Source organism: Octopus bimaculoides, chromosome 2 (assembly GCF_046866305.1).
Source record: "Octopus bimaculoides isolate indiv1 chromosome 2, ASM4686630v1, whole genome shotgun sequence".
Classification (NCBI taxonomy): domain Eukaryota; kingdom Metazoa; phylum Mollusca; class Cephalopoda; order Octopoda; family Octopodidae; genus Octopus; species Octopus bimaculoides.
In genome coordinates this window covers 186,509,519-186,533,064 of record NC_142929.1, presented here as the reverse complement: position 1 = coordinate 186,533,064, position 23,546 = coordinate 186,509,519, and the positions used below count along the sequence as shown (strand labels likewise).

Here is a 23,546-nt window from a genome sequence, read left to right as displayed (position 1 = left end):
AAGATCTGGGGATGAACCATTGCACAACTGTTGATTATAACAGCTATGTAAGGGAAGTATGTGCTCCGTATTCCAGTTAAGGTTGGTGGTCCTGGGAAGATTGTTGAGATCGATTAAACAGTCTTCTCGAGACAAAAGTACAACCGAGGAAGAGATAGATAGATATTATCAGCCGAGCCGGTGAATGTACGTTATTTACATTATTTACATTCGACGAATATTTGTCCTCATCTTGTTTGTTGTTAACACAACGTTTCGGCTGATATACCCACCAGCCTTCATCAGGTGTCTTGGGGAAATTTCGAACCTGGGTTCTCATTCCTAAGGTATTTTTCGATGTCGTTGTTGTTGTTGTCGTTGTTGTTGTTGTTGTTATTATTATTATTATTATTATTATTATTATTATTATTATTATTATTATTATTATTATTATTATTATTATTCATGTCACTGCCTGGAATCGAACTCGGAATCTTGTGGTTAGTAGCCTGCGCTCTAAACCACTATCAATGAATGTTTCTTTCACTTTTTTCCTATATCACAGACTAAGAATTCTCGTCCGAGCATGTGGATGGTTGCGAATACGCGCAATAAAAAAAGGCCCCAAAATGGCTGAAATGCATCTGACACTTTCGCTGGTTGCTGCTGCTGCTGCGACGAATTTTCGTCTCTCTTTGATATTTATTGTGCTTTTAACACAGCAAGTCCATAAGAGATGTTACCTCAGAACAATTCTTTCTGTAACTGGCCTATCGACAGTGTGTATACATTGAGTATCATACATAAATGAGTACATTAATTAAATACTGCACCAATTACATATACTGGATTGGAAATTTGTTCACAGTCGTCCTCGTACCAGTAGTAAACGTTCAGTACGCACCACCTCCGCTCTGTTTACCATTTAACAAGTCTAGACGAGAACGAAGAAAAAAGAAGAAAAAATCTTGCATAGAGTGATTGATGAGACATTTACGGCTTCCTTGAAATCCAGGTTGAAACAAACCAATTAAGTAGCTGACTCTTTTATCGCTACAACAAAGGATTTCGTTATTTTCTAAAATAGTTAACTGTATACCAACTCCCACCCAATAGAGCCGTATAATCTGTTTTTACTACTGCTATGTTTTACAGTCTAAATCTCGCACGGAACACTTCTATCTTGTCATGCCGCTCCTCAGTTGTAACTTTTTACAATTCCTGAGCCTCGTCCCCATGTCTTTTGTTTGTTTTTCTTCCCCCCGCCTCTCTCTCTCTCTCTCTTCTGGTCCCTGCAAACATTTACTTGCAATCATTGACCGACAAACACTGACCTACAAATATTGCTTTCAAATTTTGGCTCAATGCCAATAATTTCGGGGGAGGGAGAAAGTCGATGTGATTGACTCCATTGCTCAACTGGTACTTATATTGTTGATCCCGAAAGGAATAAAAGCAAAGTCGACCTTGGCGGAATTTGAACTTAAGACGTAAAAACGGACAAAAGGCAGCTAAGCATTTTGCCCGGCGTGCTACCGATTCTGCCAGCTCACTGCATTATTTTTTTAAAGTTAAAATACCACAATAAAAAACGTGAAAACCAGTGGATGTTTTAACTTTATTTAACTGATATATATACAGAGAGAGAGAGAGAGAGAGAGAGAGGTGTGTGTGCGCTTGTGTGTGTATATCTGTGTGTGTGTGTGTGTATCTCTGTGTGTGTTTTTCTGTGTGTGTGCGCGCCTTTGAGTCTGTGTCTGTCCCCCACCACTGCTTGACAACCGGTGTTGGTGTATTTACGTCCCCATAGCTCAATGATTCGGTATAAAAGTGACGGATAAGTAGCAGGCTTAAAAAAGAATATGTCCTGATGTCGATGTGTTCTACTAAAAAATTCTTCAAGTCGGTGCTCCAGTATGGCTGCAGCCTAATGGCTTAAACAAGTAAAAGAATTGAAAAAAAAGATATATGTGTGTATGTATGTATATATATATATATATATATACGCACGCAGAGAAGTATTCATATATATATATGAATATTTCTCTGTGTACGTGTGTGTGCGTATGTGTGTGGTATATATATATATATATATATCTCACACTAGCACTGACCACTTCCCAGCCCCACACGATCATCCACACACTTACACATACACACACACACACGTCAAGGTCAGCAGCCCTCTTCCACACACACTTACATGCTCTCTTATACACACGCGCGCGCACCTTCGTTTTGGGATCACCACTACTTTATTATCTCCCCTTCTTCCTAGCTCTCTTGTGTGACCCCTCAGTCCAGCATTCGCCATGATAGATCACTAGCTACTACACATTCTTTATTTTCTCCTTGTTTCTTTCTGTGTTCCTTTCTGTGGAAGAGCGTATGCTCGAAACGTTAAAGACTTTTTCACTTCCCGAGCGTTAAACTAATACATCTGTTTGCTGTCTACACCACTTGTCTTCGTCTTTTGTGTGTTTTTTTTTTGTGAATTCTTCCCTATATATATGTGTGTGTGTGTGTGTGTGTGTGTGTGTGTGTGTGTGTGTGTAAAAATGGAGTAAAAACGCAATAGAGGTCAATAAAACATTCGGACAGATAGACGATACAAAGGCAGACAGGAGAAACAACATTCACCGAAGCTTTGGCCAGCAGGAACTGATGTCATCAGACCGTATCCAACGTTCATCGGGTGTCTCGACCCTCAACCGTAACACCCGTTGGTTGGTCAGCAGAATGGCCAAGTCACTGCCCCTCATCTCCTCGTGGCTTCCAGCTTAATTCCTCTCTCTTGCTCCAAAGCCAACAAGACACTCTTTAAGCTGCGTCTCCCTTCCTGCACACAGCCACCCTTCGTTCCATTCCTCTCATTCCAGTGGCTGCAAGCACCCTCCATGCCGACTGAGCAGGGAATCCCCAACAGCCAACCTTGACTGGGAAAAGCCATACCTACCATCCTTTCTTCCTGCAATCCTGCTCTCATATTTGGCACGCATCCTTTCATGGACCTCATCACACAACTCTTTCCAGGGGACTGTGAGTTCAATTACGATCAATTTCTAGGCCTTTTCAGACCACAGGACCATATCTGGCCCCAGGGTTGTAAGGACGACCTGGAAAAACTGCAATCTCTCCCCTAGGTCCACTTTCATACCCTATGGCTGAGATTCATGCAGCTACCTATGCATTGTTTTTGCTGACTTTACTGGCCCCTCTCCTTCTTTCATGATCTTAATTGCTGCTGTTGCCTTCCCTTGGTGACGATGTTTCTTGCGCCTTTCTTGCCCCAGGTTATGAGCAAATGTTGCAAGCACTATATCATGCCTTGAGAAAGTGTTATACTGCACCCTGCCAAGATGTAAGCCAGAGTGCCTCTTTCTTCATAAAGTCTACACAGCTGGTCTTCCCTCAAACCCCATCTGTGCAAGATTGTTGGCGTCGGGAGTGTGTCATGCACCACCCGCAGAAGGAAGGAGTGCGAAAAGGTTCCAGTCTCCACAAGTCAGTCCATGTGAATTTCCTCTAAGGAAGGTCCCGTGTAGTCCATGCACCCTGAGATACCAGCTCCACAGCTCTTGATTTTCTTCTTTCGTCCTTCTGGTATCGCACTGCTTCCTGGATCATGGCCCGCCTCTCTCTGATATCTGCTTTCTTCCATTGTTGGAAGTAGGAAGAACCGAGACCCTGGCGATCTTTGCATGTAACTACAATAATGTAGCATAGCTCCAGCGTTCCTTCATCCTAAGTAACTGCAATGCTAGCTACCCACTTTCGCTCAGACCTCGTTATAATACCTGCATGTCTGAGAAGCTCGTTCTTCGCGTTTTTGTACATCATTACAACATTACATTTTGCTACTTTAAATTCTTCCACTACGGATTACAGGGGAAGTTGTACCTGTCCAGACCTTATGTTCAGACCTATTGAAGTGAAGCCATCTTCGGAGGTATTTATTTACCTTCCTCTCCACCTTTTCCACACTTGTCATCGGAATATCATACAGCGTCAATAACCATATGAGGGTTGGCAGCAATCTGTGTTCGTAGAGCCATGCCCTGTACTTTCCTGGTAGCCCTGATCTATCAATCCTCTTCAGCCACTCTTCTGTTTTCTTTACCATAATAGTAACATTGGTTCTGTCTGAGAGCGACTTGTCAAGCATCTTTCCAAAGCATTTAATTGGATTCTTCTCTATTGATGGAATGGCCTCTCCTTGCACTTGCAGCCTGATTTTGTTGGTTACTTTTCCCCCCGCCCACCCCGATCACCATGTCCCTCGATTTTTTGTGCTTAAACCTCATTCTTACACATGTGGCCATGTGTTCAAGTGAAGTTAGCAATATTTCTGCATCCACATGGGTTGTAGTTGTTATTGTAATATTATCCATGTAGCTCCTAATTGGGTGCTGACAGCTGCTTGCTTCCATTGTGGATCTTTGCGCTTCTCTCTCTCTCTCTCTTTCTTTCTTTCTCTCTCTCTTTCTCTCTCTCTCTCTCTCTCTCTCTCTCTCTCTCTCTCTCTCTCTCTCTATATATATATATATATATATATATATATATATATATATATATATATATATATATATATATTACGGAGATGTATTTGAATGGCAAGTGACTTGATCTGAGATCGTGTGCTGAAAGAAAAACAATTGCAGCGGGGAAGATTTTTAAAAATACACAAATTTAAAAAAACACACAAAAGCCGTTAGATTCACTGCAGCATTTAAATTTAATTTGTGTCAAAATATTTTCGTCACTTTGAAACCGCGACATGTTCATTGATCACGGTTTAAGGCGACGAAAATATTTTGATACAAATTAAATTTAAATGTTGAAGTGAATCTAACGGTTTTTCTGTGTTTTTTTAAATGGCTTATAAACACATTCCATGCTGCAATTATATATATATATATATATATATATATATATATATATATATATATATAGTGAGTTCAATTAATAAAAACGACAAAAAAAAACAACAAAAAAACACAACAACGCGAGGACGTGATACAGATATTGTGTTACTGGACGCTGGGCACAGGACGTCACAGAACGTAAACAACATAAAATATGAATACATGGAATATGAACGAAAGAAACAAATGAAAAACAAGACAAGCAACATAAAGAACGACCCTTCGTCTGTTGCCGGCTGTTTTTCTATTCCGTATTTCGAGCAATTCACGACAAGATACGCCTTCGATAAAACAGTTGCTTCTGCAAAGCAAATTAAATAAATTTTGGAATTTTGCGGAGGGTCAAAATTGGTAACAAAAACAGGACAGTGAAAACAAACAGGAAGGGCTGCTAAGCCTAAACGATGTCAAACGCGGTGGAACAGGCTTGGACAGGAGACAGACAAGAATGCTTCTGATCCCTGCAGCTGAAATAGAAGGAAAGAAAGTTAGGAAAAGAAGGAAAGATGGCCGATGGCCACGTGCGAGCAACGAGGGGGCAAAGGAGGAAGAATAAGGGAGAGAGAGAGGGACAGACAGAGAAAGGCGAAGGAGAGAGGAAAAGAATTAGAGAAAGGATGAGAGAGAAAAAAACGAAAGGGAGAGAAGGGAAGATAAAAAGAATTAGAGAAAGAGAGAGGGAACGAAAGAGTAATAGAATAGAAGTGTCGCATCAAAATTATTACGATAAAACTTACTTGGAAATGGCTGCGTGGCGTTCAATCATATAATAATATAAATAATATATATACATACATATATGTACATACTTACATATATATGAATATACAAATGCATATGTGGGCACAGGACGTCACAGAACGTAAACAACAATAGGAAATACGAATACATGGAATATGATATATATATATATATATATATATATATATATATACACAGACACAATGGTCTTCCATACAATTTCCACCTACCAAATTTATTCGCAAATCATTGGCCCAGCCCAGGGCAATAATAGAAGACATTTGCCCAAGATGCTGCGCTGCGGGAATGAACCTGAATCTAAATGGTTGCGAAGCACAAAACTATGCTGAGCTTGTACAGCATACTTCGTCAATCATGTATCCCTTTCCTAACAGAACATATCCCTTTGAAGAAGCAATTCCCTGAATATGTCCAAGAGTTTTTGGCATTGACGATTTACAGTGACAGAGAATGGAAGCAATTGACATGAATTCAGAGAAAAACGGCGAAGAATATGACCTCAGCAACAGTTTAGAACTTCATTCCATGCAAACATGTAACGGCGCTAAACATGTGGTATCCTCGTGAAAGCATCGTACATATGTAAGTGTGTGCATGTAAGCCAATGCATGAGTGCGCGCGCGCGTGCTTGTGTGTGCGCGCGTGTGTATGTATCAGCATTAGACAAGCATATTATATCTTTATATCTCACATATTCCCTTCGTCAGCTATTTAGTGGTATTCATTTCAAGTTTTCGTTCGGTTTGTCCTTGAAACGAATTAAAAAGAAAAACACATTTCACCAGTTAAAACTGAACCACCTCTTTGAAGAATGTACATACATACATACATACATACATACATACATACATACATACATACATACATACATACATATATAAACAAATTTAATACATGCTTAAACACACGAAGATATGTGTGTGTACGCCCATATACGCACACACACCACACACAAACACGTGAATAATATATATATATATATATATATATATATATATATATATATATATAATATAATATAATTCATATAAGGGCATAATATAAAATAATGCCTCACACTTAGAGGGACGTAATAAGTCGTAAACATGTGCTTATTTTTGGTAGTTTTGACTTATTAAGTCCCTCTAAGCGTGAGGCTTTATTTTATAATAATGCCCTTATATGAATTATATTATATATATCTATGGGGAAAAAATGATGGGTTTTTTTCCTTATGAGGTTTTTTAACGCTGACTACTTGATAAATTCTTATAAAGATTTTACCCTTATATTATATTATATATATATATATATATATATATATATATATATATATATATATATATATATATATATATATAGATAGATAGATAGATAGATAGATAGATAGATTTTTCATTGAAAATGTAAATAATCGAATACACAAATTAAAGCTTTGACAACAATATCATAGTTCTAAATAGTTGTTGAGAAAAAACATGTGCAGTGATATATCTCATTAGCCGGGAATGAATAAGAAGTGAATTTCAGCGGAATAAATACAAACACTAATTGAATAAATACAAACACTATATATATATATATATATATATATATATATATATATATATATATATATATATATATATACACATACATATATATATATATATATATATATATATATATATATATACATATATACATATATATATATATATATACAAACGATATATGAGTATATGCATATATATATACATGTATGTACATACCTTCACCTACATGTATATATAGATACATATCTGGGTACATGACGTTGCAAAAGAACATGGACAAAATGCTAAACAAGGTACAAAAAACAAGCAGGCCACATAGAGAACATATCCTTCATCAGCTGCCACCATTAAAACACTGGCGTTTCGAAGAGTTAGGGCAGGACGCATCGTTAAAATGTCCCATGGAGGATAGTGGCGGACGGAAAACAAGACAGGTTGTATTGTGTGTGTGTGTGTGTGTGTGTGTGTGTGTGTGTGTGTGTGTGTGTGTGTGTGTGTGTGTGTGTGTGTGTGTGTGTGTGTACTTAAAATTTCATCTTCCTGAGTCTGTTTAAAATTTCTAAAGCGCACAATCGAGTAAGAGTAGTAATATTAATTTTTTAAAGTTCAGGCGAACAAGTCTTCCGAAATGCTTCCGTACAGTTTCCATGCACCAATTTCACTCACAGTGTATTGGACAATCCGAGGCTAAAGAAAATAATATGTGTCCAAGATGCTACATATGGGACTGAATCTGAGACCTGGTGGTTACCGCTAGAATAGGCATTAAACATAAAAATTAGTCATTAGTTCCGATTTGTTCGACTAATAGGCGATATGCCGGCTTGGCTGTAGTCCAATGACTGAAACAAGTGCAATAGTAAAAGAATAGACATACGAATTTTGAAAAAAAATAAATGAAGGGATAGTCATGGCTGGAACATCTCTGACCATTATGTCTGATTTCTGAATGAGGGTTGACCTTAGATTGAACAACTACGACGACGACGGTGACGACGACGACGGCGACGACGACCAATGGTTGCTTTATCGTACGAGGAAAGCGAAAAACAAAATGGAATCCGGTTTGATATGAACTCGTAGCTTAGAAATAGGTAATTTAATACTGTAAATGTAAATGATTTAGTCCGTCGCTTCTACGCCCTTCTTGACAACCTATCAACCTCTATAGGAAAGTAATGATATTTTCGTTCGAAGACAAATGCATTTGGCCACTCATCATTACAGTCTTGATGTTTACTATTCATGTTGTTTTTAAATAATTGACACGGATGTATGGGTGCAATTGTGACTATGAGTATTGGGGGAAGAGAGAGAGAGAGAGTGAGAAAGAATGAATGCGAGGAAGAGAGAGAGAGGGGGGAAGTGAGTGAGGGATGGTGGGAGGTGGGGATACGAAGAAATCATGTGACCCAACCGATTGTCACATCAAAAAACATCAGAGCGAAGATGAAAGACAGATAATTACAAAATATAAAAAGCATATATTTAACTGGCCTCTCGTCTTTCATACCCCACCTACCACTCTGATAATAATGATGATAATGATGATGATGGTGGTGGTGGTGGTGGTGGTGGTGGTGGTGTTACTGGCAGTGGTGGTGGTGTAAGATTAATAATAATACTACTATTAATGATGATGATGATAATGATGATGATAACAAAACGAGTAATAATGTTTCTTTAATATCGTCAACGATAATTATTATTTGTTGTTGACATTATCAACACACTCACATACATTCTTTGTTTTGTCTTATACTGTCCATAATGTTTTTTCTTAATGTAAACCTTTGTGGTTAATAAAGAAATCATTATTATTAGCTGGTAGAATCGTTAGCACGCTGGACGAAATGCTTAGCGGTGTTACGCCCGTCGCTATGTTCTGAGTCCAAATTCCGCCGAGGTGACCTTCACCTTTCATCCTTTCGGGGTCGATAAAACAAGTACCAGTTGAGTACTGAGGTCGATCTAATCGACTTACCTCGTCCCCCAAAATTCAGGCCTTTAGCAAAAAGGATCATCATTGTTATTAGGCGGCGAACTTGGCAGAATCGTTAGCACGCTGGACGAAATGCTTAGCGGTATTTCGCCCGTCGCTACGTTCAAGGTCGACTTTTTACCTTTCATCCTTTCGGGGTCGATAGATTAAGTACCAGTGAAAGACTGGAGTCGATTTAATCGATTTATCCCCACCCCCTCCGAATTTCAGGTCTTGTGCCTTTAGTAGAAAGGGTTATTATTATGGCGGCGAGCTGGCAGAATCGTTAGCACGCTGGGCAGAATGCTTAGCGGCATTTCGTCCGTCTTTACGTTCTGAGTTCGAATTCCGCCGAGGTCGACTTTGCCTTTCATTCTTTCGGGGTCGATAAATTAAGTACCAGTTGCGACTGGGATCGTTATAATCGACTGGTCCCTTCCCCCAAAATTTCGGGCGTTGTGTCTAGAGTAGAAAAGGCTATTATTATTATTATTATTATTATTATTATTATTATTATTAGCAACTCAGTTACATTATCATCATCATCATCATCATCATCGAGCCAAAGAAGAAAGCCTCTACAAGGTGGCTTAACATTTTAGAGATAGCAGCGAAATCTACCTTAATTAAAACAATCCCCTTAGAAAAGAAGAGCTCGCTAGATAATGCATTCGTGGTTTCTCCTCACACATTGGAAAAAATACAGGATGGTCACGGTTGGAATGTCTTTGGCCATAGGTCTGTCCCATCAGAGCTGACCTGGAGTTAAACAACAAACAAAATACTAACATCATCATCATCAAAATCATCATTATGGTTAGGGTTACTATTTATTGTGACCCTCATCACTGGTATTATTATTATTAGCAGTATCCACTCCACCCCTCCACCAATGCCACCCACCCGTCATACCACCCAGCTCACTCCCACCCTACCACTCCCTTCACCACGTTCCCTTCACTTTGCTCTGTGATCTGCAGTGACAACCTTCTCATATCTCCTTTGATGTGACAGACTCTTCACCATGTTGACATTTTACTCTCAAAAACAACAACAAAAGCAAAGACAAAAAAATCACCGCCGCCACCATCACCTGCTTTAATCACACTGTCACTATCAGCACCACTACCACCACCACCACCACCACCGCGCCGCCACTATACTACTACTACTACTACTAACCACTCCAACATTACCAATAACACCGCCACCACCATATCATTAACCTGCCTCACCACTGCGTCACATATCAACATCACCCAACCCCTCCATCCCCACATCAGCGCCATCAACATTCTCCTGCTACAAACGAATGCTATTGCTAAATGCGTCACCACCAACACCAGCAGCCCCACCACAAAAACAGCAACAAGAACAACAACACCACCATCAACAACAACAATCAATACCAAACACAAATTTCTGAAGCTGTAATAATGTCACACAAACTCCACCCTTTTTTTTAACCGGTTATACTAATATACCCAGTTATATCTTATGCTCTCCTAACAAAAATATTTCATTTTCAACTTGTTGGAATTAGTTCAATTTTACCACTACCACCACCACACACCTCCCTAAATATTATTTATTTAAAAATATTTTTTTAAATCTAGAAACGTAAGTTAAAAACAGGAATTTTAGAACATTTCTTCTTTAATTGTATATAAAGATTGAACCGAAGAGATACGTGCTATGTGTTGTTATTGGTTAGCCCAAGGTTAGCCCTGATCAAACAAGCGTAGATCAAAGAAGTTTCATTCTTTTTTTTATATGTATTTCTCCCGTCTCTTCAGTTTTCGACACTAACTAACAACGCCATTAAATTTACGAACATTCTATACAAACAAATAATACACTCCTCTAAAAACACTCAAGCACCATCTCCCAAAAGTTCGCTACCATGTATCCAAAAAACAAAAGCAAACCCTCTGACACCCGTCTTCCTTACCTTTTAACTCCCTCACATAAAACTATATTTTCCCTCATTTAAAAACCCTATGATCTCCGGTCTTCTTTCCCCTCTAATTATTTTATCATTCTAATACATTTTTACACACAGACACATTTTTATTCTCTCTGCCTCACCCCCACCATGTTTCCTCTCCGTATTTTTTTATATTTTCTGAAGAACTAACATCTGAAACGTTAAAATATTTCATATTCATCTCAAACGTTAAATTAATACCGTGTTAATCGCATTTCTTGGCTTACTTTTCTTTCAAATCATTATTGTTTGTTTTGTTTTTTTTACTTCCAGTTGTCGCTGTTACTAATTTCAGGTGAGTGGATTACAGCAACATGAAATAAAAGTATTTTATTCAAGAACGCAACATGTCACCCGGTCTGAGAAACGAATCTCTATGTCATGCAGATTCACACATGTACATGCACATGCTTACACGTGCGCGCACACACGCACAAACATACACACATACAATCACACACACATTCATATGTATATACACATTACTGACGAACACTGACAATAAGTACGCAACACCGTATTGCTGGCTAAATAAATGCTTCTTTTATTTGTGGATTTTCGATACTGCCTCAATTTTCATGCATTACAGTTTGCAATTTTCAAGCATTCCTTTTAAGAAATGATAGAAATCTGTCTGCACTTTTGATTTAGCTACCATCATATCATACATCTTCTATAGCTAGATTTTGCGAGATTTTTTTAATATTAGATAATAAGTGTTATGAGCGAATATTTTTCTTAGTTTTGTTTTGCTGTCTGTAATATTATGTGCACTAGCTCCTTGTTATAAATGCACAGTCAACCAACGTGAGCCCACGTCACAGTGTGTGTCATAAAATTTTTTACTTTCATGTTTACATTGAGATTTGTATTTTATACGTTGGTTACTTGAAATATGTTCTGTGGTTTGCTGGATTGTGGTTTCACATTGACGAGAAGGTTTTGAGTTCTAAATCGTAGATGCATACATTCATTTCTTGATACATAAACCTGAAACACTTGTATTTATAATATAATAAGGTTTTAAAAGAATGTTCCCTACACACACACATACATACGTACGCGCGCACGCGCGCACATGTAATGTATGCATGTATATAAATTAATGTGCATGTACGTATATTTGTATTTAGGTGATTATATACATACGTATATACATGTGTGTGTGTGTGTGTGTGTGTGTGTGTGTGTAATTCTTGTTTTGGAATTGGTTCTCGAAGTACATATAAAGCTATAAATAATAGTATGTAAACATTGGGTTGAAAATCCTTTGTGATATATATATATATATATATATATATATATATATATATATATATATATATATATAGAGAGAGAGAGAGAGAGAGAGAGAGAGAGAGAGAGAAACTTACAAATACACACACACACGTATATGTGTGTGTGCATGCATACATGCACATATATTTATCTATCTTTCTCTCTCTTTATCCCTTTATCTACCTATCTATTTTCTTTTTTTGCATTTATATGCCTTACCGTTGTTATATCATGCATTAACAGGCACCAAATATCAGGCAGCTGGTAGACAGATGGATGGGCCAATGATGTCTGTGTTTCGTGACAACCTTGTCATGCCCTGTTACAACTGTGACAGAAATGTCGCTGACGTGACATCTGGGGACAATGAGAGCCATATGCATTTTAAATACTTTCAACATCCAGCTATCAGCTTCATACTTATTCTATACTACACACACATACACACACACACATGTATACACACTCACTCACATACATACAAACATGTGTGTGCAGTCGCGGCTGTGTGGTAAGAAGTTTATTTCCTAGCCCTAGCCTTTATATATTTAATTCTTTATATTGAACACTCAATATTTCATAATCCAATAAGACATATTTCATATATTCAATAGGACATTCAATACTTCATCTCATTGTACCATCCATTTTTATATTATATATTATATATTCCATATTCTATATCCCACATTAATTTTACAAGAATATAAATAAAACATTAAAAAAACAGACAGAATTGGAACTCTTTTAAATAAAATAATATATTCCTCTATACACGATCATACAAAACCCTTTTTTTGTATTTATTTTTACTCACATATATATATATATATATATATATATATATATATATATATATATATATATATATATATATATATATATATATATAATGTACACATCTAGCACTGTAGAGTTTAAATAACACCGAGTTTTTAAACTCCATGCTCCGGCCTACGTTAAGGAGATTACATTTTCTAGCCCATATATGGAGATATATTCAGAAACAAGAGCAACTAAGTAATATAGATAATCTCAAGTTTCAACTAGTATTGAATCAGGCTTGCCTAAGTTTGTAGCATCATATGATGAAGTCTTTTAAGACGCCATATCCCAATCGAATAAGAAGTAGATATCGAAAGAAACATACATTTGAGTCAGCAGCTCGTTTGCTATTTCTTGGAGTGATTTGACCAAGTATTGTCTGAAGGTATTGGAATCTTTTAAGCGTGTCGATTGTGTTTAAATTTGATAACTGCTTTTATTCATAGGTTCCACCAACATTCTTTTGATTCAACGATCTCCATATGTTTGCTGTAATTTCTTATTAGTTATTTTTATTTTGCTTTCATACTCTATTTCAGGAAGTGTAAAATGTCCGGGAGAGAACACCTTTACTAAGGAGCATTGTCAATTCCCTTTCATCTCAGTTGTTGCTCTTCAAACTCTCTGCATCTGGAGTCACCTTTTAAGCAGCTGGTAGTCTAAATTAAGTCGAGGGCGGCTGGCAAGTTTTAAATTCTCGGTAAAATTCTTTAAGGCTTTGGTGTACCCTACACATGTGAAGCCTGGATTTCCTCTGTAATGTATGGAATAAACGTTACCATTGATAGTCGTTTGAACGCGCAAAAACGCTATACCTAGAACGTCTCTGTATGACACGTACCTCAGAGCACGGTAAGACACGTAGGTAGATTTGGTTGTCACATTGCATCTTGCTATACTTCCAGTCGCCTTGCTCCGCCTTCTCAATGATTCGGCAGTCAAAGATGAGAGTCAGGCGGATCGTCCAGTGAACCTCTACTTACTAAAATCAATGTCAAGATTCAAGCTTCTTGGAACGACAAACAAACGGCAAAACTTTCGTAGTATCATGCGTATCTGCGGTAATGAAATACTAATACTTGCATAGTTTCCTCGGTTGTAAAGTCACAAGGAAAGCATCGCCAAAGGCAAGAGCGGTTGCAATTCTTTGGTAGAGCGTACCGCTGTGTTCTCCAGTTGCGTACTGGAGTCGATCTAGTCGACTGGCTCCTTCCCCCAAAATTTCGGGCCTTGCGCCTAGAGTAGAAAAGAATATTCCTCGAAGAGAAATCTATGTCAGCTTTTATATCATGCTTCTCTTCAAGTTCTTTGTTTTTAGTTTCGTGATTGCAATCTCGATCGAGATAGTTGCTGTCCTTTTTAGTCGGTTGGGAGATATTGCTCCAGAATTACCATCTGCGCTGTTAATATCAAAATTTCCAGTATACTCGGGCGCGTTGCTTAGTGCTTAGAGTATTCGGCTCAGGTTCCTAAGGTCGTGAGCTCGATACCTGGAAGAAAAGATGAGGCGGTGAGCTGATAGAACTGTTAGCACGCTGGAGAATGCTTAGCAGCATTTCGTCCGTGTTAACGTTCTGAGTTCAAATTTCGCCGAGGTTGACTTTGCCTTTCATCCTTTCGGGGTCGATAAAATAAAGTACCAGTTGAACACCAATGTAAGCGATTTAGCTCCTCTCCTGAAATTACTGGATTTGTGCCAAAATTTGAAACCAATATTAAAATTTCCAGTACTACTGAGCAGTTTCCAAGTTACAAGTTCCACTTCATTATGAGCTCTTGTAGTGAATTTAGTAGGCCAACGAAAGGTATAATGAGCGATAACCATATTTTCTTTATCCTCTTGAGACCTTAACGTTTTCGCCCTATTTCTATTAATGTTCCTTTCACACCTGGCATTTTGAGCCTGCCCACAAAATTTGTTCGCAGTCAAACGCACCAATTGACTGCGAAACTACTCATGTTTACAATGGCGGAGCAGAACATAGGTTTTCCTCGCTTTTCCATAATAAATTTACTCATTTGAACTCACCAAATTTCATTCAAATAACTGTGAAATATTAGGTTATGAGCTGCTTTCTAATAAGACTAATACTTAGTCAAAATAACTTCATGCCATCTATAAAGATGCCGGATATTTCTGGATTCATGGTATTGTTTTGCTATCCATATCATCTTTTATTAACAGAAGAACGGCTTCAAAAAGCAAATTTAACACGAGGACAATGAGCAGTACCGAAAAGTAAAATAGGGTACAAAGTCTTGATTAGATATTGGACAGTGGCTATCGGTAGTTGTCGAACGGGTTAATTGTATTGCTTTGATGATCCACTCATGAGGTATATCAAAGGCTTTCCGTTAGCCCTACCACACAACAGTCCAATTCCTACTGTCCCTTGATGTTTTCTCTATAACAACTATTTCCAGTCCCATTCTGTCTCTTTCTTCCAGGTAGTTCAAGTGTTATAAAAGATGTAGGCGGCACAATGATCCTCATAGAACTGATAAAGGTGCCCTGGCAGGCTTTGAACGATAATTTTATCTATTCTCCATTTTACCGATTGGCTAATTTACCATTTTGACGCAACACTCGTCTTGTATTAAACGGTGTTGTTGATTCAAACTCATAAGCACAGAGACGAACAAGCCAAAAAGCATATGCACACATTCGTACGCACACACACACAAACACGCGCGCATACATGAGTGGCGATTTTCAGTATCATCTGTTTTATTAGATGTGCAAATGTGTGTGCATATATATATATATGTATATATATATATATATATATATATATATATATATATATATATATATATATATATATATATATATATATATACATATATATATATATATATATATATATATATATATATATATATATATATATATATATATATATATGTATGTATGTACGTACGCATATGTATGTATGTATATATATATATATATATATATGTATGTACGTACGCATATGTATGTATGTTTTAGTATATATCTCTATAAGTATATATGACTGTATATGCATATATTACTTGGTGCTCATTCATATACGTGTGATTTTAATGTGTATGTGTAAGTAGTTTTATGTTTATATATAGTTTTTATATAAGTATTTATATGTAGTATATTTATATAAGTATGTGTGTGTGTGTATTAGTTTGTCACTAACCTCAAAACATCCCCACTACCACTAACAACAACTTCACAGAACTCATCTCTTACAATAACAACAACACCAATGACGAAATAGTTATACAGAAAAACCAATAAGAAATCAGATCCTCCTCATGCTAACTCTATGAATATCACACACACACACACACACACACACACATACTTCTCAACTTCTACAACGCAAAGTGATACCTCACCACCACCACCTACCCACCGCCACTTATCCCCCCCCACACGCACTAACCGCCGCCATCCTTCCGCTGCCAGCGCCATCTATTGTATATATAAAGTCGACCATTGATTCTAGTGGTGTCCCTTGAATAGAGTTAGTTCTACACATCATATCTAATTGCATTGGAAGGCCACAGTCTTGACATGTCTCAAGCATTTCTTGTCATGCATCACCAAACACGGACAAACGCTTCTGCTTTTTCTCTCTCTTTCTCTACAAAATCAACGTTGACGTCTCTGACAGAAATTCTGCCCCATTTTTCGCATTTCTATCTTGTTTCTAAAATGTTCTTTCTTTCTTTCTTTCTTTCTTTCTTTCTTTCCAACTTATTTTATCACTGTCTATATTTCGGTTTTTATATTTTTCTAAAATTATTCTCGTGTTTATGTGTATACATACACACGTATATATGTGTGTATACATTATATATATATATATATATATATATATATATATATATATATATATTACACGTATATATATACATATATATATATATATATACATATATGTATACATATATATATGTATACATATATATATATACATATATACACATACATACATACATACATACTTACAAATATATACATATATATATATATATTTCTATATTTATTCGTATAGATTTCAGCGTTTATTTATATATTTTTCTTTTTCTTTCTGTATTTATCTATTTGCATGTTTTGTCTATTTTAACTTCCTCTATTTCATTGCTTTATTTCGTTATATATTTGCTATATTTCGCTCCCAACATTTTAAAGGTGATAAAAAAAATTTTTTTTTAATAATCATAAAAACTCACCTTGTTTACCATCTTGACTCAATTCGCCACCACCACCATTGTCATCACCACCACCACCACCATCATCGTCATCACCAACACCACCACCACCACACGCGCCCAGTATCCACAAGTACGATTTTGCTGCTGAGCCAGGAAATATTCTGGCTTAAGTTGCTGATTCTCTAGAATGCTTAAGTCTGACATACATTAAAGAGCAACCACATACATTTTCAAGACGCCGACGCCATTGTCGCTGCTGCTGCCGCTGCTACCGCTGCTGCTGCTGCCGCTGCTACACATCGGCTAAGAAACTGTTCCACTGATTCACTCACTAACCAACAGCAAGAACACGGGATCTTGTTCAAAACGGGGGCACTAGTTTTCATTTATGTTTTATGTAGTGTTTTTGGTACCGAAAGACTTTCAAACTTCGTATACTTATCTATTTTGTGTTATAGAACAGAAAAAAATTTTTGTATTCGAATTAATTTCATGTAAAAAATTGTCTTATTTCGATAATTTCAACCAATCACTGACAAGTATTCAGCTGTTTATACTTACTCCTTTGGCAGTTTAAGCGGTGTAAAGCGTATTTAATCTCCATTACTTCTGACATTTTGCAGAGAGGCAACACACGTATGTTCGTTTTCCCTAACCCTAACCCTAACCCTAACCCTAATTGACTTGCTCCTTCCCTCAAAAACCAGGCCTTGTGCCTATAATAGAAAGGTTTATTAGCTACTGCCAATATGCTTCAGCCATTTTTTGACAAGGAAATAATAATTTTATCACCGCCAGAATCGTTTGAGAATCGTTTGTTTACGTAGTCAGCACTAAATTTTTACGGCTGAATGGACGTCAGTCATTGGTTGAAATTACAGAAATACGACAACTTTAACATGAAATAAATTGCAATATAATAATTTTTCTTAAGAAGACTAAGAGAAAAAGATGTTTTATATGACACATTCTACCAGTGTCCCAAGTTTCAAAGTGTTTCGTTAAGAAAATACTGGTGCCCCCGTTTTGAACTAGATCCACACGTTGCAATAATCTACCAGAGATGTTTCTTCTTCTTTATTCCTTTCGTTATGATTGACAACAGCTATAGATTGTTTGAACTAACTGCGGCACATCTTCTAACCAGATCTATTCGATTCAGCTATCTTTCTGTTATCCTGAGCAGCTACTTTTAAGATTTGCCACCCAGTCAACGTACGTATTGCTGTTGTTTTTGATGTTTAACACCAAGCCAGCCTCTGATCGAAGGTATCCTAGCAGTGACCATACAACTTTTTAACTCCAAATCAACCTTCATTCAGCTGATTTATGATATAAAAACTGGCGATCTTTCGATACCAGTCCGAAATATCGGCTTTTTCCGTAAAAAGTGTCTTCGGCGATCTTTACCATAGATCGGCCTTTCCCGTAAAAAGTGTTGGAGGGAAAGAGGGAAACGACGTCGTATAAGCGAAAGAGATACAGAGAGCGCGATTTCTTTTGAAGGGTTTAGGGTTAGGGTAAGGGTTTGAAGGGTTAGGGTTAGGGTTTTAGGGTTAGGGTTTGGGTTTTAGGGAATTCCGTCCCTAACCGTTACCCTAACCCTAAACACTAACCCTAACCCTAACCCTAACCCTGACACTAAAACCCTAACCCTAACACCCTAGTGAAGATCGTGCGTGTGTTACGGAAAAGGCCGATCTTTGGTAAAGATCGCCGAAGACACTTTTTACGGAAAAGGCCGATATTTCGGACTGGTATCGAAAGATCGCTTAAAAACTTTCTTTAAAATATATATTAGCGTGAGAGGCTGTATTAATGCCGAGAGGTAATATTTATCCCCACCTAAACGTGGATGTTCTCTTAGAACAAACTATACTGCGGTAGATACCGTGAGAGCAACTCTCATATCGGCTTCTAGTGCAAAATGCACGCTTGTTTATATCGCTAACGGAGAGATAAATCCCCACCATCTCCAGCGCCGAACCCACCAGATCACGTGATTGATCTCGACGTTCCCTGTCAATAATGGACGCTCGAGCACTAGAGATAGCAGTGGCTCATCGCTCCGTCTGCGATATATATATAGGAAAACAGTGCCAGAACAGGCGCTAGTGTCGCCATTAACCAGTGAGCTTGTTAAAAATATTCATTAGCGACAGAGGCAGTATTGATACCGAAAAAAATAATATTTAACCCCACTTAAACGTGGATGTTTTGTTAGAACACCTATCTAGCTAAACACACGCACTAATATTTGATCTTCAATTTAAAAACACAAGTATGAAGTGGGGCAAAACGAGTAACGACTAATCTCAATAATTTCTTCTCTTTAACTGCGTGATGCGTGAATATATCAGGAAGGGGGGGCATACCAGCAGATAGTGATAAAGCTTAAGAGACTATTTTATGCTGGGGCTTTAGATTTAATCGACTTTCGTTTATATTATATGATGTGCTATTTTGCCATGATCCTTTTTCTTTCATTTGCCCAAGATATTTTAAATTTTTGCTGCTCTTCTGATCTTTCTGATGTCTATACTTTATAGTACATTATTGTCGCATAACGAAATACCGCATCCCTACAAGTCATTAATAGGATGTTGATGTGTATGAGTCTGTTTTCATCATTATTTTGTCTTATTCATTTTGCTCCACCTAAATTTATCTTTTGTATGCTCAAAGAAAACGGAGACAATTTTCGGAAATAGCGTTTTGAATATGTTAGTCTTAGTATGAAAGTTTCCATTAAGCTGGCATCTCTTTCTTTTAATGATGATTACCAGTGTAAATAAATTATAGTTTAAAATATTAAGGTAAAAAAAAAAAACAAGAAGAAAATTCATTGATATTCTATTAAAGAACAAATTTCATTATCTGTGTCAATGAGATTTTTGTGCATTCACATTCTTTACCATCTTTTCAATATTAGATAGAATTTGAGATGTTGCTACTCTTAGGTTATGCTTGCATATTAGTAACCTGGAAACTCGTCGAGGGCCGCACAACATGTCGAGGGCTGCAGATTGCCTCTGCATAGAATCTACGCGAAAGCATGTGCGTTGACGTTGTGTTCTGCTGCTTGTGCCCATCTGTAGCTTGTACCCTAGTCATGGGATGTGCTACAAGTAACAGCTAAACGGCCTAAAATTACGCCCCAACCAAATTTTTTTTGGTTTATGCATAATCGTATAAATTCCCGTGTATAAAATACAAATTCGCAAGGCATTTCTGAAAATTCCAAAACATAAAAAAGTTATGTCGCGCGTAAAGTAGAATTTGATTTGTTTACAGTTTCATATCAAAACACGTGCTATTTTCCGAATGTTGACAGTTCGTGCAGTCACACACAAAATGACAGCTTCCAAATCCTGTTTTCTGACTGGGTAAAAATTATGAGAATTTAAACCTCAATAACTTTTTTGTCAAATATATTTCTAGAAATCCTGAGATTCAGCGTAGAAAATTACATCAATACACCAAATTAAATTTTTTTTTTTTTGAATTTCCACAGAACGCAGCCAAACAGAATAGATAAAAAAAAAAGCCATAAAAGTAACATGACAACTTAGTCTGATATAACAACATAGAACACAACAGATCTTATGAAAACCAATCTGCAATACCATATCTTCAGAGGTTTATGGACAACACAAAAGCTGCTTTCAAACTCCAAAAAGGTTGTCGCGCTGTCAAAGTATGTTGCCATGTTCGGAGGTTCACTGGTGTGTTGTTTGCAGTTACTGTTTCGGCTGCGGGTGGTAATGCAGCGAGATTAGACGTCGAGCTCAGTATAAATGACTAACTAGGCTCGACATTCCGGAAAGAATTGGTTTGCAAATATGTTCCATGATATGACTGCAAGCTGATCAGTGGATAATTAGAACAACGTGCGATGTGCGTGTGATTAGCTCATGCCATTGACTAGGTAATTAGAATATGTTAGGTTCGTTTCACTAGCGTAGCTAGGGTGGGGCGGTAGTTTTAAAGCGGCACCACTTTTGGGTCTGCTGTAGGCAATATGTGTTTTTTTGTGGGGTCTGGGGACGGCAAACGGAAGGGCTGCCCCGGGCGGCACACACTCTATCTACGCTAATGGTTCGTTTGTCTCTTGCTACAAGGTCAGTTCTCTCAAAATAGTCAAACCACAATCTTAGTTCTCAAGGCTCAGCACCGCCGTGCTGTCAGAATCTCCATTCTTATAAGCTCTGATCTATAAACCATCACACTATCAGTAAATAAGCTATACTTTCATTTAAGGACACATACACACACACACACACACACACACGACATAACCAAGGTTGTAGCACATACACTACCATATCTAAAGAGTGATAAGATATTCACATTCACTTTTTTGTTGCTATACTCTTTTACTCTTTTACTTGTTTCAGTCATTTGACTGCGGCCATGCTGGAGCACCACCTTTAGTCGAGAAAATTGACCCCAGGACTTATTCTTTGTAAGTCTAGTACTTATTCTATCGGTCTCTTTTGCCGAACCGCTAAGTTACGGGGACGTAAACACACCAGCATCGGTTCTTAAGCGATGTTGGGGGGGGGGGACAAACACATACGCACACACACATATATATACATATACATATATACGACAAGCTTCTTTCAGTTTCCGTCTACTAAATCCACTCACAAGGCTTTGGTCGGCCCGAGGCTATAGTAGAAGACACTTGCCCAAGGTGCCACACAGTGGGAATGAACCCGGAACCATGTGGTTGGTAAGCAAGCTACTTATCACACAGCCACGCCTGCGCCTATGTGGAACATGTCTACACACCTCGCCGAATGCAGCATTAAATTTATAGAAAACCTCGCCGAATTAATTGAAAACTTCTCTTTAAGAAACAAAACAAAATTCCAAACAGTAGTGAAAACTATAGTCATAAATTTTAGAGCCTCCTGTGCCATTAAACAAGCAACCAGCATGACTATTATGATGGCTACATGAATTTACGGGTGGAAGTTGCAAGTAGAAACCTCCATATGGTCACTCAACCTGCTAGAAATAACAACCAAATCATCTTCGTATCACAAGCGTTCACTTTAGATGAAGTGAAGGCATTAGTTAATATAGTCCTATATACAGTGGAGGAGCAATGGCCCAGTGATTAGGTCAGTGGACTCGCGGTCATAGGATCGCGGTTTCGATTCCCAGACAGGGTGTTGTGAGTGTTTATTGAGCGAAAACACCTAAAGCTTCACGAGGCTCCGGCAAGGGATGGTGGCGAACCCTGCTGTACTCTTTCGCCACAACTTTCTCTCACACTTACTTTCTGTTTCTGTTGTGCCTGTAATTCAAAGGGTCAGCCTTGTCACGCTGAATGAATATCTCCGAGAACTGCGTTAAGGGTACACGTGTCTGTGGAGTGCTCAGCCACTTGCACGTTAATTTCACGAGCAGGCTGTTCCGTTGATCGGATCAACTGGAGCCCTCGACGTCGTAAGCGACGGAGTGCCAACAACAACAACAACAACAAACTATATACAAATATATCAAATGAAAAGATGAGATATTCACGTCTTAAAGAAAATGCTTCGACCTGAGGTTTTGCAAGATCAGATTTGAGTTGATTCTGCACACAGCAGCGACTTCTATAAAATATATACAACACATAGATATATTTCGAGATTATTGCTTTCATTTGTTTGATCGATATCAATAAGAGTAGCGTGATAACTTCATTGAGCTCTTCATCACGTTGTAGAGTAGTGCCAGACAGGTGGACAAACGCACGCGCGCGCGCGAGCATATGGATAAAACATGCATATGTGTATGTACAAATGTGTGTACGCACGCGTGTTTGTACATGTGTGTGTTCTGATAGACGGCTAGACAGACGGACGGACAGATAGACAGACTCGTAACATAGACAGACAAGCAGACAGACAGGCTTGAAAGACAAGCTATACATAAATTTCCACACGTCATTCTCATCTACTTACTGGTCTGCACGCCTTCCTCTCACCACCACCACTACCATCACAAATACCACCACCACCACCACCACCACCGCCGCCGCCACCACCACCCCAACCAATACTACTACCTCGCACAACCCAATCATCTCTTCCTCCTAC

The 23,546-nt window shown here is 37.9% G+C and overlaps 1 long non-coding RNA gene across 1 annotated transcript in view; it reads left to right on the top strand.

Moving 5' to 3' along the window:
• Positions 1 to 11,800, top strand: part of LOC149137305 (uncharacterized) — a 34,671-nt gene extending 22,871 nt beyond the window's left edge. Inside the window, exon 3 of the long non-coding RNA XR_016238015.1 lies at positions 11,422 to 11,800. This is a non-coding gene — a long non-coding RNA (uncharacterized LOC149137305). The remainder of the gene's footprint in view (positions 1 to 11,421) is intronic.
• Positions 11,801 to 23,546: the final 11,746 nt, after the last annotated feature.